This window comes from Triturus cristatus, chromosome 1_2, assembly GCF_964204655.1.
Source record: "Triturus cristatus chromosome 1_2, aTriCri1.1, whole genome shotgun sequence".
Taxonomy (NCBI): Eukaryota; Metazoa; Chordata; class Amphibia; order Caudata; family Salamandridae; genus Triturus; species Triturus cristatus.
Window position 1 is genome coordinate 165,626,584 of NC_140580.1, and position 12,320 is coordinate 165,638,903.

Genomic DNA, 12,320 nt, shown 5'->3' on the forward strand with positions numbered 1-12,320 from the left:
CAGATATAGTTGCATAGCACCCTCCTTTTCATTAGCCAAAACAGCAGGGCCATCCACCAATTTCCAATCTAAGGATAATCTCGATCAGCTTGACAGTTCTTCCATCCTTGGATGTGCTCAACAACATAGCAAAATTCCGAAAAGCCCATCTGCCAACCTCGCCAACCTTGCCATGCCGTTACTTGCCCCACCTGCTGGTAAGACCTTAACTATTGGCTTGTGATCTGTGTATATAAGAAATTGTGCTCCCCACAAATAGGTACTGACATACTCTGCTCTCCAAGTTGCAACCTAGCACCTTATGCTCAATGACTGAGTAATTTCTTTTGGAGGTTGTCCGAGTGAGAGAAGCAAGGCTGCAATTGTCTCACCCTTAACATGTACTTGTGATAAGACTGACCCTATACGTGTAGAGCTCGTATCTACTGTAAGTAGAGATTTTAACCTTGTATCAGAAGAAGATAAAATCTCTGCATTTCAAATTTCATCTTTGATAGAATCAAAACATTGTTATTGCTTCAACCCCCAATCATCAGCAACACCTTTCTTTAACAAAGCTCCTATATATTCTGTTTTGTCGGAAAATCCCTCAACGAACTTGGCATAATACTCAATGAGCCCCAAGAAAGATTTTAGCATATCGCATATCCTTCTCCTTCGGAGCTGGGGCCAATTTGATAGCTTTCAACAAATTCTCTTTAGGCTTAACTCCTTCAGCAGTGATGCTGTAGCCTGTCTGACTAAAATGTAAACTTTCCTCAATGTAGGGTCAACCTTGCATCCTTTAACTTGTGTAACGCCTGTCTGAGAACCAAATTATATTGCTGCACAGTATCTCCACAGATCAAAATGAATGTCATCTTGGAGAAATATAAGATGTTCTTCATGCCCTTGAATTCTTCAATCCTCATTCTTTGAAATACCCTAGAGGCAGAAAAAAGACCAAATGGCATATGTGTGAATCGGAACATTCCCTGCACAGTGATGAAAGAGGTAAGCGACTAGGAATCCTCATGCAACTTAACTCGATTATAGGCATTCCTCAAATCAAGTTTTGAGAAATACCTACCACCTCCCAAGGCCAAAACGAACTCATTTATATTGGGAAATGGGAAGGTGTCGACAACCACATTCTGGTTAGGCAATCTCAAGTCCACACAGAATCTGTCCTGGCCATCCAATTTGTCTGTAATTACAACAGGAGAAATGCCTCTACAGGCTCAATCACACCATCAGCAAGCATTTCTTCTAATAACTCCTTCACAGCAGCACCAGCAATCAATAGAATGCTCCTTACTTTGCACAGGACCATAATAGCATGAGGTTTCAGCACAATTTTATGGGATACCCTTAAGAAGATTCAACCCCTCCTTGAACACCTCTTGTGCCTTCTCCAGGATATTTATTAACCATCATCACTTGTTGCTCCATCCTCGGATTGATTATTATGTTTAAATCATATTGGTGTACCCAACCCAATATTGGTTGTCCATCTTCTGTTGCTCCATCCTCGGATTGATTATTATGTTTAAATCATATTGGTGTACCCAACCCAATATTGGTTGTCCATCTTCTGCAATGCACACCTTTCCCTTGGGTTCTCTATTTTCACGCTGTGTGTCAGCCTCTAAATAGCCCACCAAATGTATGGTTTCCCCTTGGTAACCACACAGTTGGGTGTCCCTGGGAAACAATTCACCATTCCTCCACTTCTCCAGAAACATACCCTTTGGAATAATGCTGTACATTGAACTGCATTAAACCGTCAGTTAAATATCCTTACAAGAAATCCTAAACAAAGCATGTGGTCTTGACTACTTGGCACTCACAAGCTCAATGCAAAGAATGCAATCTCCACTAGCTTCCAAGGTACATTCTCCATCCACAGCATCCACTTAGACAGTTTGCCTACACACATTGGCAAAATGACCCTATGACCACATTTCCTGCAGTCCTTATTAGGAGCAAAACATTTTCGTAGTCTACTGTATAATAATTACTGCTGCACCGGCAACATACCTTGTTGAATTCGTTCATCTTAGCAAAAGTGCCATAACACTTGGACACAGCACCAACATCCGATTTTTCTCTAGTAACATTCGTTACTTCACAAACCAATATTCCTTTCCCTCCGTTTCTCCCATGCACAACTGTGATTGTTCAACAACCTTGGCCATGTCCATGGCATCTTTCAATGATGGATTCCTGGCAGCCCAGAGTCGCTCTTGAATGTTATTGCTTCTACAATGAACAATCAACTGATCCCGTACTAGCTCATCTGTCATCGCCCCAAACATGTATTGCATAGATAACTCTCTTAACCTAGCAACAAACTTGATAGTTTTGTTTTCTGTCAGGGGACGTGTGTGGAATTTATACCTATTCATGACAACATTAACTTCCTTTGCAAACCTGCATTCCAAATGTTTTTTCACCTCAACATACATATCTGCAATAGGATCCTCATTGGCTTGTTTAAAAAACAGAAGATATATGAAGACCTGTTGACCTTCTTTGCCAAGAGTGTTTAGAAGTAACAATGTCTTCCATGCAGCACTACATTTCTGACCATCCAGAGCTTCTATGTATGTTTCAAACATCTCTATCCAGTACTCCCGTTCTACATTCAGAGGACCAGATTGAGCTAAAAATAATGTAGGTGTGACTATGGCACTTTGTGTTTGCATTGTGAATGAAGGTTACAAACTGTAATCAAACCCAACAGTAATCAACACCCTCAATTAGACCCAAAACCAGTACCCCAATCACTGCATACATTCACTTAAATGTGGACCAGGTGTGTGTATCACCAATGCACAATTACTCAGTGGAATACATATGAAAGTACTTCTTAAACAATGACTGGTTGAAAGCATGGCCCAAATGAAATCCCCCCAAAAAACGTTATGTTCCAAGGAAAATCACTGTTTCAGCTGAGGGCACAAAATAACGTGTGCAATGATTCACTCTGAAGTAAGCGTGCACGTCGCTGACACAAACAGAACGTGTGCCTCACTTGAAGTATAGCATTAGCACACCGGCAATGACGTACTCCGATAAAGCAAAAAAAACATGCATGTCACTGAATCCAAGCAGAAACATGCACCGCATATGAAGAAGCTCACTGCAGTGCTCCTCAAACAATATGGCAGAGAGGTGACACACAGCACATAAAACTACGTGAGGCATGCTGTTGCGAGTGAAGACACTAGTCACTTGTAGACTGTGCATGCGACAAGCGCATTCTGAGTTACTCCTGTGGCTTGCACTCAACCACTTTCTCACCCTTAGCTCGTGCCGTGATAGTAAGTGATCCTTTAAAGGTTAATGAAGACACCACAAAAATTCATGCAGCGATCACAAAAGCCGCCGGTGCATCATGCGGTCACTTGGATACTATCAGTTATGCCGGTGCTGCCAAGAGCGATGCCATGCACAAATGGGTTTGCCGCTACCTCCAGTGATTAAAGGGAATGGCGAGCCAAATCGTCGCCAATTCTTTCACCCTCCAAGGAATCACCAGAAGCCTGAGGTAAGTTGAAGGAGGTTTATTCCTGAAGATAATCCACTGCAAACAGAAGCGTGCCACCCCACAGCCAACCTTTTAGTAACTGACTCAATTGAAGTGCCTGCTCCATACAAAGGATGCAGATCGTAGGCTGCCCCCACACTCCACATTCCCTTACAAAATCCTGTGCATGGGATAAATCTAGCAACAGGATTACAACACACCAGTTGACTGAGTCTTCCTTAAGCTTGTTGTTTCCTGCATATCCCCAAACCAGTTTCAAGGTAAGTAAGTCGCTAGAGCAAGGTACTTACTGGGGCAGCCAAGAGTATCTACGTAATACTTTGGTTTTCGAACTACATTTGTCTTTAATTTGCTGTAGATGGGTGCTGATGGGTGCTTAGAAGGCTCCATTTTCTTCCCTTCTCCTCCAATTGGGCTATTGACTTCATCACACAAACCCTGGAGAAGACAGGATTAAGGCAAACTTTTCCAAAAGCCATGAGGAGCCTAAAATCTCCAAGAAGACCTTAAGGGCAATTTCTTTCTCTCATTTACAATCCTACACACTGAAAATACCATTAACTAAGCAAAACAACAATTTCAGGAAGAAAGTGAACGAACACTTAGTTGACGATGCAGCAGGTGCAAAAAATCAACACTGGTAGACTAACATTAAGGTAACAGTGAAATGCAGGGAACGTTTAAGTGCAGCCATGGCTAGCTTACAATAAATCAAAATGGAGGACCAAGATGTCAGAGTTGAATAGGTAAGACCAGCAGAAGAACCCCGGATCAAACAAGTAATAGTATATGGTCAGAGATAGGCTCATCCCTGAAGAAAAACAAATATGTTTTAAAGAGGCGTGAAAGAAGCATGGTCCAATAGCAAGCTGCTGACCCCAGAGCACAAAAAAGCTGAAAGGGCACAACAGTATATGCAACCAAACCTATTACCAAAAATCTAGGAGTATGGCGAACTCTGTGAAAAAAGCAAGCAGAAGTGGGAACCAAGCAAACCTTCCAAATGACTGCTCCATATGTTGGAGATACTACTGTAAAAGTTTGGAATAGCACTGCAACTGAAAACTGGTGAAAGAGACAATGTGCAATACTGAGAAGGATGTCCGAGATATGACAATGAAAGGGTAATGAATAGACTTTTTATGAATGAGAGGGAGCAATGGTGCCGTACACTTCCTCGATCCTTTAAGATAGATCTAGTCAACAGCAAACTACAGAACACCTCTGTACTCCAGAAAAGACACATAAACTGGAGCACAAAGTGCAGAAATGGTACACATTAGTGAAAAAAGAAAAGGAATTGTACATGGCACATAAATCAGTAGCGGTAACGTTCATGAGACAGAGGGTTGAAACAAGAGATATTTTGCCCAAGGTCTTGTAGAAGGTTACCATGATGGATGACCCGAAAGTAAACTAGCAAATGCTTGCACAGATCGCCACAATTCTTACAATAATTAAGGTGTTCCACTGGATCAGATGATGCATCAGCTAGAAGCCAAAATACACATGTTTATGTTTTCATTAACAAACTTTGACAAGTTAGTACTTGCACCTAACCCTGTCAAACAAAGCCGTGGCTCTGACATCCTGCAAAGAGGCCCAACATAATTAATATGGGATACAGAACAACATTTCCAACTTCTTAGTCATACAATTATAGAGAAAAGCGTGCTTGTCCATAGAAAGCAGAAGATGCACCACCAACCAACAGCGAGGTCTCAATAGATTTGGTCAAAACAATCAAATGATTTAACATCCAGTTACCAACTTGTTTTGTTGCCTAAATTGAAAATAAAGCATAGGCACTGTACGAGCATTAGCTAGTTCTATCCCTTGGAGAAGTGCAATCTTGATCCCATCTGAGATATCGTAGAAGTGCATCATATTCATTCATATCCAGCACTCAAATATATTCTGTATAATTAACGTTACTAAAGGGGGTGGAGTATTGCATAGTCAAAGTATTCCATGTGAATAACTTGTGTATAGAATGAGATTAATAAAGGTTTATGTGACATTTACCTATTATTGTGACAGTACAAATTAACCTAAATGTGTCCAATTTTGAGGTTATTAATCTAGAATGCGCACTCATTAATGTTTAAACATTCATAAGTGTAACCAGAATTAATTTGATGTAGATGCAATTAAATGGATGAGTTGTAATCCTTTACAATTTATATGATCACGTTTAGAGACTTAACACGTAAATCACATTTGACTTTCTTTGCGAATGTATTTTACTTGTATTTCATTTCCACTCAGGTATGGAGAGAGAAAGCATCATTAAATTAGAAAAGGACGGTTTTGTTTTCAATAGATAGCAAGGTATGAAAGGACGCATTGGTAAGGTGAAGCGCAGCAATGAGCAAGGAGGCGAGTTCCCGTGGGAGAGGAGAGGAATGAATAAGGACAAGCGAAGTTGCAAATTATGGATGTGGGAACAGTGGTGAAAGTATCCAGTTGTGCCAGAGCTAAGGAAAATCACCAGAAAAAAGGTCACGTGGGATAGTCTACTCTGACTGCGATTGATATTTTATGCTGAACGAAGTAAGGGAAAGTAGAGTCATCTTAGGATTTTCACTGAGAGCAGACCTATGCTTCTGTTTATGTGGCTTTATGCTACTTGACACATGGTTGGAGTGGCTTCTACAGAAAACTCCGACAGTTGACGCCTTTCTGATTTCACTCTTCCCAAATGTTTCTCAGCATTAGTGGTGCCCTTTGTTAGTCTCCCAGTACATTTATATGATCATGTTGATTGTATGATTTGTTTCTAAATTTATACTTGAACCCTACTAAACTCAAATTCAGTTGTGTGATTATTGTGTGGCCACCTTGATTACACTGTACTGAAAGATAACTCTGATGATTTGTCTCCCTCTACTTCTCATGCTGCTAGTAAGGCCACCCCTCTGGGGATGGGTTTTGTTGAATGGGCTCAGGCTCCATAAACCTCGAATTGAATTTCTCTACCTGAGTCCAGATAATACAGCCCCATTTCTTAACCCCAAAAGTGACGAAAAGAACAACATATGTAGGCAGGGAGTACCTCTGAATGAGACCAGGTTTCTAGTCAACACTGCAAGCCACAGATGTGACATTTTGAAATAAACAGTCACGCGCCACAGAATACGGAACATGATTTTAGAATATCTTCCACGTTTGCCTGTAGAAAAATCAAGTATGTTTGTAAAGTGAAAGCAATAAAGAACGACATATTCTAGTTTTTGTGGTTTTGGCTTGCAATGACAGAGTCATTTCTCTGACATTGTGATAAGCATTGCTTTACAAAAATTAGAGAAACAAATAAAAGCCTTCAAAATGCACAAGTCAGACATGTGTAAGAGATCAACAGGAGCTTATATGCTTAACACTGTTCCATTTTCGAAGTGCCTACCGGCAGCTCCTCATAGCCTAAAAATCACCCTAAGCAGAAGTTCCTATAATGCCAGCCCAAGTCAACCAGACAAATGTAAACAACTATGCAAGGAAGAAAGAAATAGCAAACCTAGTTGGCATCTCAGCTAGTGAATGTCAGATCCCACATAGAGCTCACCAGCAGGTGCCCAACTAGCTCAGTAAGCCCACCAATTCCAGCAAGCCGAGGCATCATAGAAAAAAACTGAAAATATAATATAGACAAAAGCCATACCTACCTTCCAATTAATTTTTGGGTAATATTATTATGCCAAAACTGGTAAAGTAACAATCTCTCCCGCAAAATGGATTATACATACGGACTTCTGTGCCAGAATTGTAGGCACTAAAACATTACATTTATTGTAATTAGGAAGAGTATTAGAGAACTTTCAGGTTTAGAATGTACAGATTTACCAATGGAGAGAGAATACATAACCATTGTAATTGATCTCTTGATGTTCTGATGTACGGGTTGATAACTAATCCGTTAAACTATAGGCACCTCTGGGAATTCGAGTAGTACCTTCAGACACGTTCATGCCACTCAGAATCTGTCACACCTGTACAGTAAAGCCATATTCAATTTTTACTTTCAGATGCTTATTGACCAGAAAGGTCTTATGATTCAATTCATGAAAACATATCTCAGATAGGGAATGTGAGCAAAACCTCACTACTGCCACCAAAGTGCGAACCTTAAAGAGCTGCAGGCCTGAATGAATGATGTAGCAACTGTGGTCTCATCCAACTCCTGAGGAGTGAGGGTAAGGGTAAGCTGCACAACAAGATCTCTCCTTTGCATAAGGGAAGGAAAAAGGGGGAGAGGATATTGAACTAATACAGAGGATAAACATTGGCATTCTCTTTAATAAACAATCCATGCAGTACTTTATGTGGTTTGGCCTATGGGCGCCCGTCAGCTGCTTCACTCCCTCCCAAACCACAAGAAGAGATACTTTATATGAAGGAGACTGTGGAGGAAGGATGGAAACATATGTGCACCTAGCATGATAGAACCTTTCCCACTCCTGACAGACTGGTACAGGTAAGAAAGTAGGCCTAAAACTTGTAAATAAGCTGGGCATGTCCTGATGAATATTGAACTGCATCGATTTTTGGATATAAATAAAGTTGGTCTGAAGAAGCAGGTCGTGCCCACGTACATGACAAATAAAGAAAACATGAAAAACTCAGGCGAAGAAGAATAGAGTAGTCTCCTAGAGGAGCTTGCAGGTTACCGCACAAAAGTGCCTCGAGGAAGAAGATAAACCACATTTTGGGTGAAGTATTTATGACAACATGGGAAAGAAGTATTGAAGTTTTGTGTTACATGTTAAGAACTAGCATGGTTGTCTCTTTTCCTGAGAGGGCTCCCCTGATATAATGATGATGAGGCAGACGAATGAAGTGCAGATGTAAAGTATGTGAGTAGCAATTACCCTTTTGCCCTGTTGAATTGCTCCACTGAGTTTGACCATGCATTTCTTAGCAAAACGCAAAAAAAGTATCTTAAAGATATTTGTTTAATATTAACGTGCAGACTTAAATGAATAAAATGTGTATACAAATGTGCAAAATGTAATAACTAGCCACACGTCTGCACTAGGCCCCAAAACTGATGGAAGCAGCATTGCTTGGAAAGTAGTTTGTCAAAATGTGTTTATGCACACATCATATGTTTACTACTTGACCTTTCCCTTCATCATGTTTTTATAGATACATGTTTTACATAGCTCTGCAAAATGCTTCTTCTGATACAAAGCATCATTTGAAATGCTTCTTTAGAATGTATTATGTAGTAGAATTATGGAGATTAATCACATAGAATGCAGCACATAAACTGAACTTGACCTCTTTTAACATTCTTATTCTATTCCCAAGGAATAATGGCGTGAAACACAATATTATGTTTCTACATATTACACTGTTAGCTAACATATCATTTGCTTCACTAGAAGGCTAGTAATGTAGACGCAATCATGGGAAGGGATGTTTAGAATGAAGAAGCTTCATGTGCAGTTTACACTAAAACAACAAAGTTGCACAATTAAACGTTACTGTCTGTACACTATTGTGTTTGTGTGAGAAGAGGAGTAAATCTGTTCACAGAAAGAACCCTGAAAGACAAATGGAGGAGAGGAGGAGGAAATGCAACATTAATGGCAACATTACATTTTGACTGTTTATATATATGCTACTTGACTAGGTTTTAAAAAAAAATTTTCGCCCTCTAGATGCCGAATGCTTTACCCTTATGAGATTTACACATCCTATTGATTGCGGTTGCTAATGTGCATTTCCCTTGCTTTATTTCTGATTGCTTTGAAACTTTACTGAGTTTCATGAACCTTTCTTCATGGGAAATCTGTTTTATCAATTACAGATTTTTTGATATTTTGAGTGTTATGCTAGATCTCACTCTCCTTCGAACTTGAACTCTTTAGCGGTTTTGACTGACACCTTTCACCCTATTCTTAGAATAGGGATTTCTTCCTTTATGGAACACGCTTAACGCATTGTATTTCATTTCAGTGTAACCATTATCTCTTTTCTCAAGTCTCTAAAAGATTGATTATTGGAAACTAAGATGTATTAAACATATGATTCAGAATGAAGAAGATTCGCTAAACTTGAAATAATAAAACCGGAATTTAATGTAACAGTGGCTACTGCCCTGTAGATCTGAGTATGATTCGGACTGAAAGAAGTACAATGCCCGGACAAATTGACAGTGTCCCTACAGTGATGCCTCCAGGTGATACTGCTTGAATTGTGACTGCACCGACATGCATTACTAGGGTTGCGACAGCATAGCCATTAGAGATTCACACAATAACTTGTCTGGCTTATGTCATTCCAAATACAGTAGTTCTAAGAGCTACTGCGGGAGTACCTGTTTGCTCCGACACCACAGAATTGAGAGACTGTTGCCTGGAATCCACCGCAAATGATTCAATCACACAGAGAAGGGCGAAGAATTGTCTTTATGACACCTCCGGAATGGCGGTGGCCCTGGTGCTGGTCGTGACCAGTGGAGAGCCCCTAAGGAACCCCTGCGTGGAACTACCAAGTCCCGGAGCATACCCTGTGACCCTGCTGGCAAGAAGAGTGTGCAGCGAGGTGTTGTGGGCCTGGGTCCGCCGTGGCGCAGGGCCCGGATCACACTCACGCTGGGCGGTGGAGCCTTAGCGGAGCGGCCTCCCTTGCTTGCGGCCCCTGCCCCAACAACACAGTTGTGTGCCTGTACACTCCGGCGTGTGGCGTATGCAGCTCCAGTGAATCGCCGGCGGGACTGCGGGCAGGTGGCATGGTGCACAGGCTGGCGGCTCGGGTGGCCATATCTGCCGTCCTGTGAAGCTCATGGTGGTCCCGCTAGGCCCTGCCTAACATCTAACCAGTGCAGTGAGCAATTGGCCTCCTGGGGCTGCGGGGAGTCGGACACCTTGCTGGAGCCTTTGCCAGAACTTACAGGTGGCACTTCAGTGGTAGGGAGCCTTTTTATTCTGCTCTGGGGTGTGCTTCAGCAGTGACTTTGAGATCGGTGTAGTTTACATCGGCGTCATTCAGCTGCCTCACTATCACCCAGTTGGCATCTGCGACACCTAGTTCGGACATTAAAAGCACAATTAGAAGGGCGATGGGCAAAACTGATAAAACTCAAACGAATTTGCACTTCGAACATTGGAAATCGTCCAGGCATTGCGATGACGACCGCGACGCCATGACATGCATTCCAGCCGCACTCTGTGGAGATGCAGCAGAGCTGAACATACCAGAGCATTACTTCTAGAGAGAGGAGCCCTTTCAGAGGCAAGGGGCGGCTTTGGGCCAGCCCGGCCTATGCTCACAATATACAGCCCATAAACTGATAAAGAGGGACTTATCCCGCACAGTGCAAATATTTGAATGTGCATTAAGATAGCCAATGTCTCATCCATACATCCATCCTTCATCCATCCACCCTTTTACCCATCCATCCATCCTTCATCTATCCACCCTTTCACCCATCCACCCATCATTCATCCACCCATCTTTTCACACATTCATCCATCCATCATTCATCCATGAAACCTTTTATCTTTTATCTAACACTGTTTCATCCTTCATCCATCCACCCTTTTACCCATCCATCTATCCTTCATCTATCCACCCTTTCACCCATCCACCCATCATTCATCCACCCATCTTTTCATACATCCATCCATCATTCATCCATGAAACCTTTTATCTAACACTGTTTCATCCTTCATCCATCCACCCTTTTACCCATCCATCCATCCTTCATCCATCCACCCTTTTACCCATCCATCCATCCATCCTTCATCTATCCACCCTTTCACCCATCCACCCATCATTCATCCATCCATCTTTTCACACATCCATCCATCCATCATACATCCATGCAACCTTTTATCTTGTATCTAACACTGTTTCATCCTTCATCCATCCACCCTTTTACCCATCCATCCATCCTTCATCTATCCACCCTTTCACCCATCCCCCCATCAGTCATCCACCCATCTTTTCACACATCCATCCATTCATCCATCATTCATCCATGCAACCTTTTATCTTTTATCTAACAATGCCTCATCCATACATCCATCCTTCATCCATTCACCCTTTCACCCTTCCATCCATACATCCATCTTTCACCCATCCACCCTTTTACCCATCCATCCATCCTTCATCTATCCACCCTTTCACCCACCCACCCATCCACCCATCATTCACCCACCCATCTTTTCACACATCCATCCATCCATCATTCATCCATGCAACCTTTTATCTTTTATCTAACACTGTTTGTATGTGCGTATGCCTCATCCATACATCCACCCTTCATCCATCCACCCTTTCATCCTTCCATCCATACATCCATCCTTCACCCATCCACCCTTTTACCCATCCATCCATCCATCCTTCATCTATCCACCCTTTCACCCACCCACCCATCCACCCATCATTCATCCACCCATCTTTTCAAACATCCATCCATCCATCCATCCATCATTCATCCATGCAACCTTTTATCTTTTATCTAACACTGTCTGTATGTGCGTATATCCGTTAATAAATATCCGTAAATAATGTCCATCCACTGTTCAAACGCGATGTGTGTAATATCCGTCCACTGTTCAAATGCGTTGTGCGGATATCCGTTAAATGTTCACAATAACACTGTATATCGGTCATCCACTGTTTAAATGCGTATATCCGTTAATAAATATCCGTTAATAAATGTTCATCCACTCTTCAAATTAGGCCTGGGCCCAAATTCCGTTCCGTTCTCGGAATTTGAAATAATTTGGCATTTTCGCGTTCCGCGGAAAGCGTGAAAATGTCAAAATTTCCGCATTCC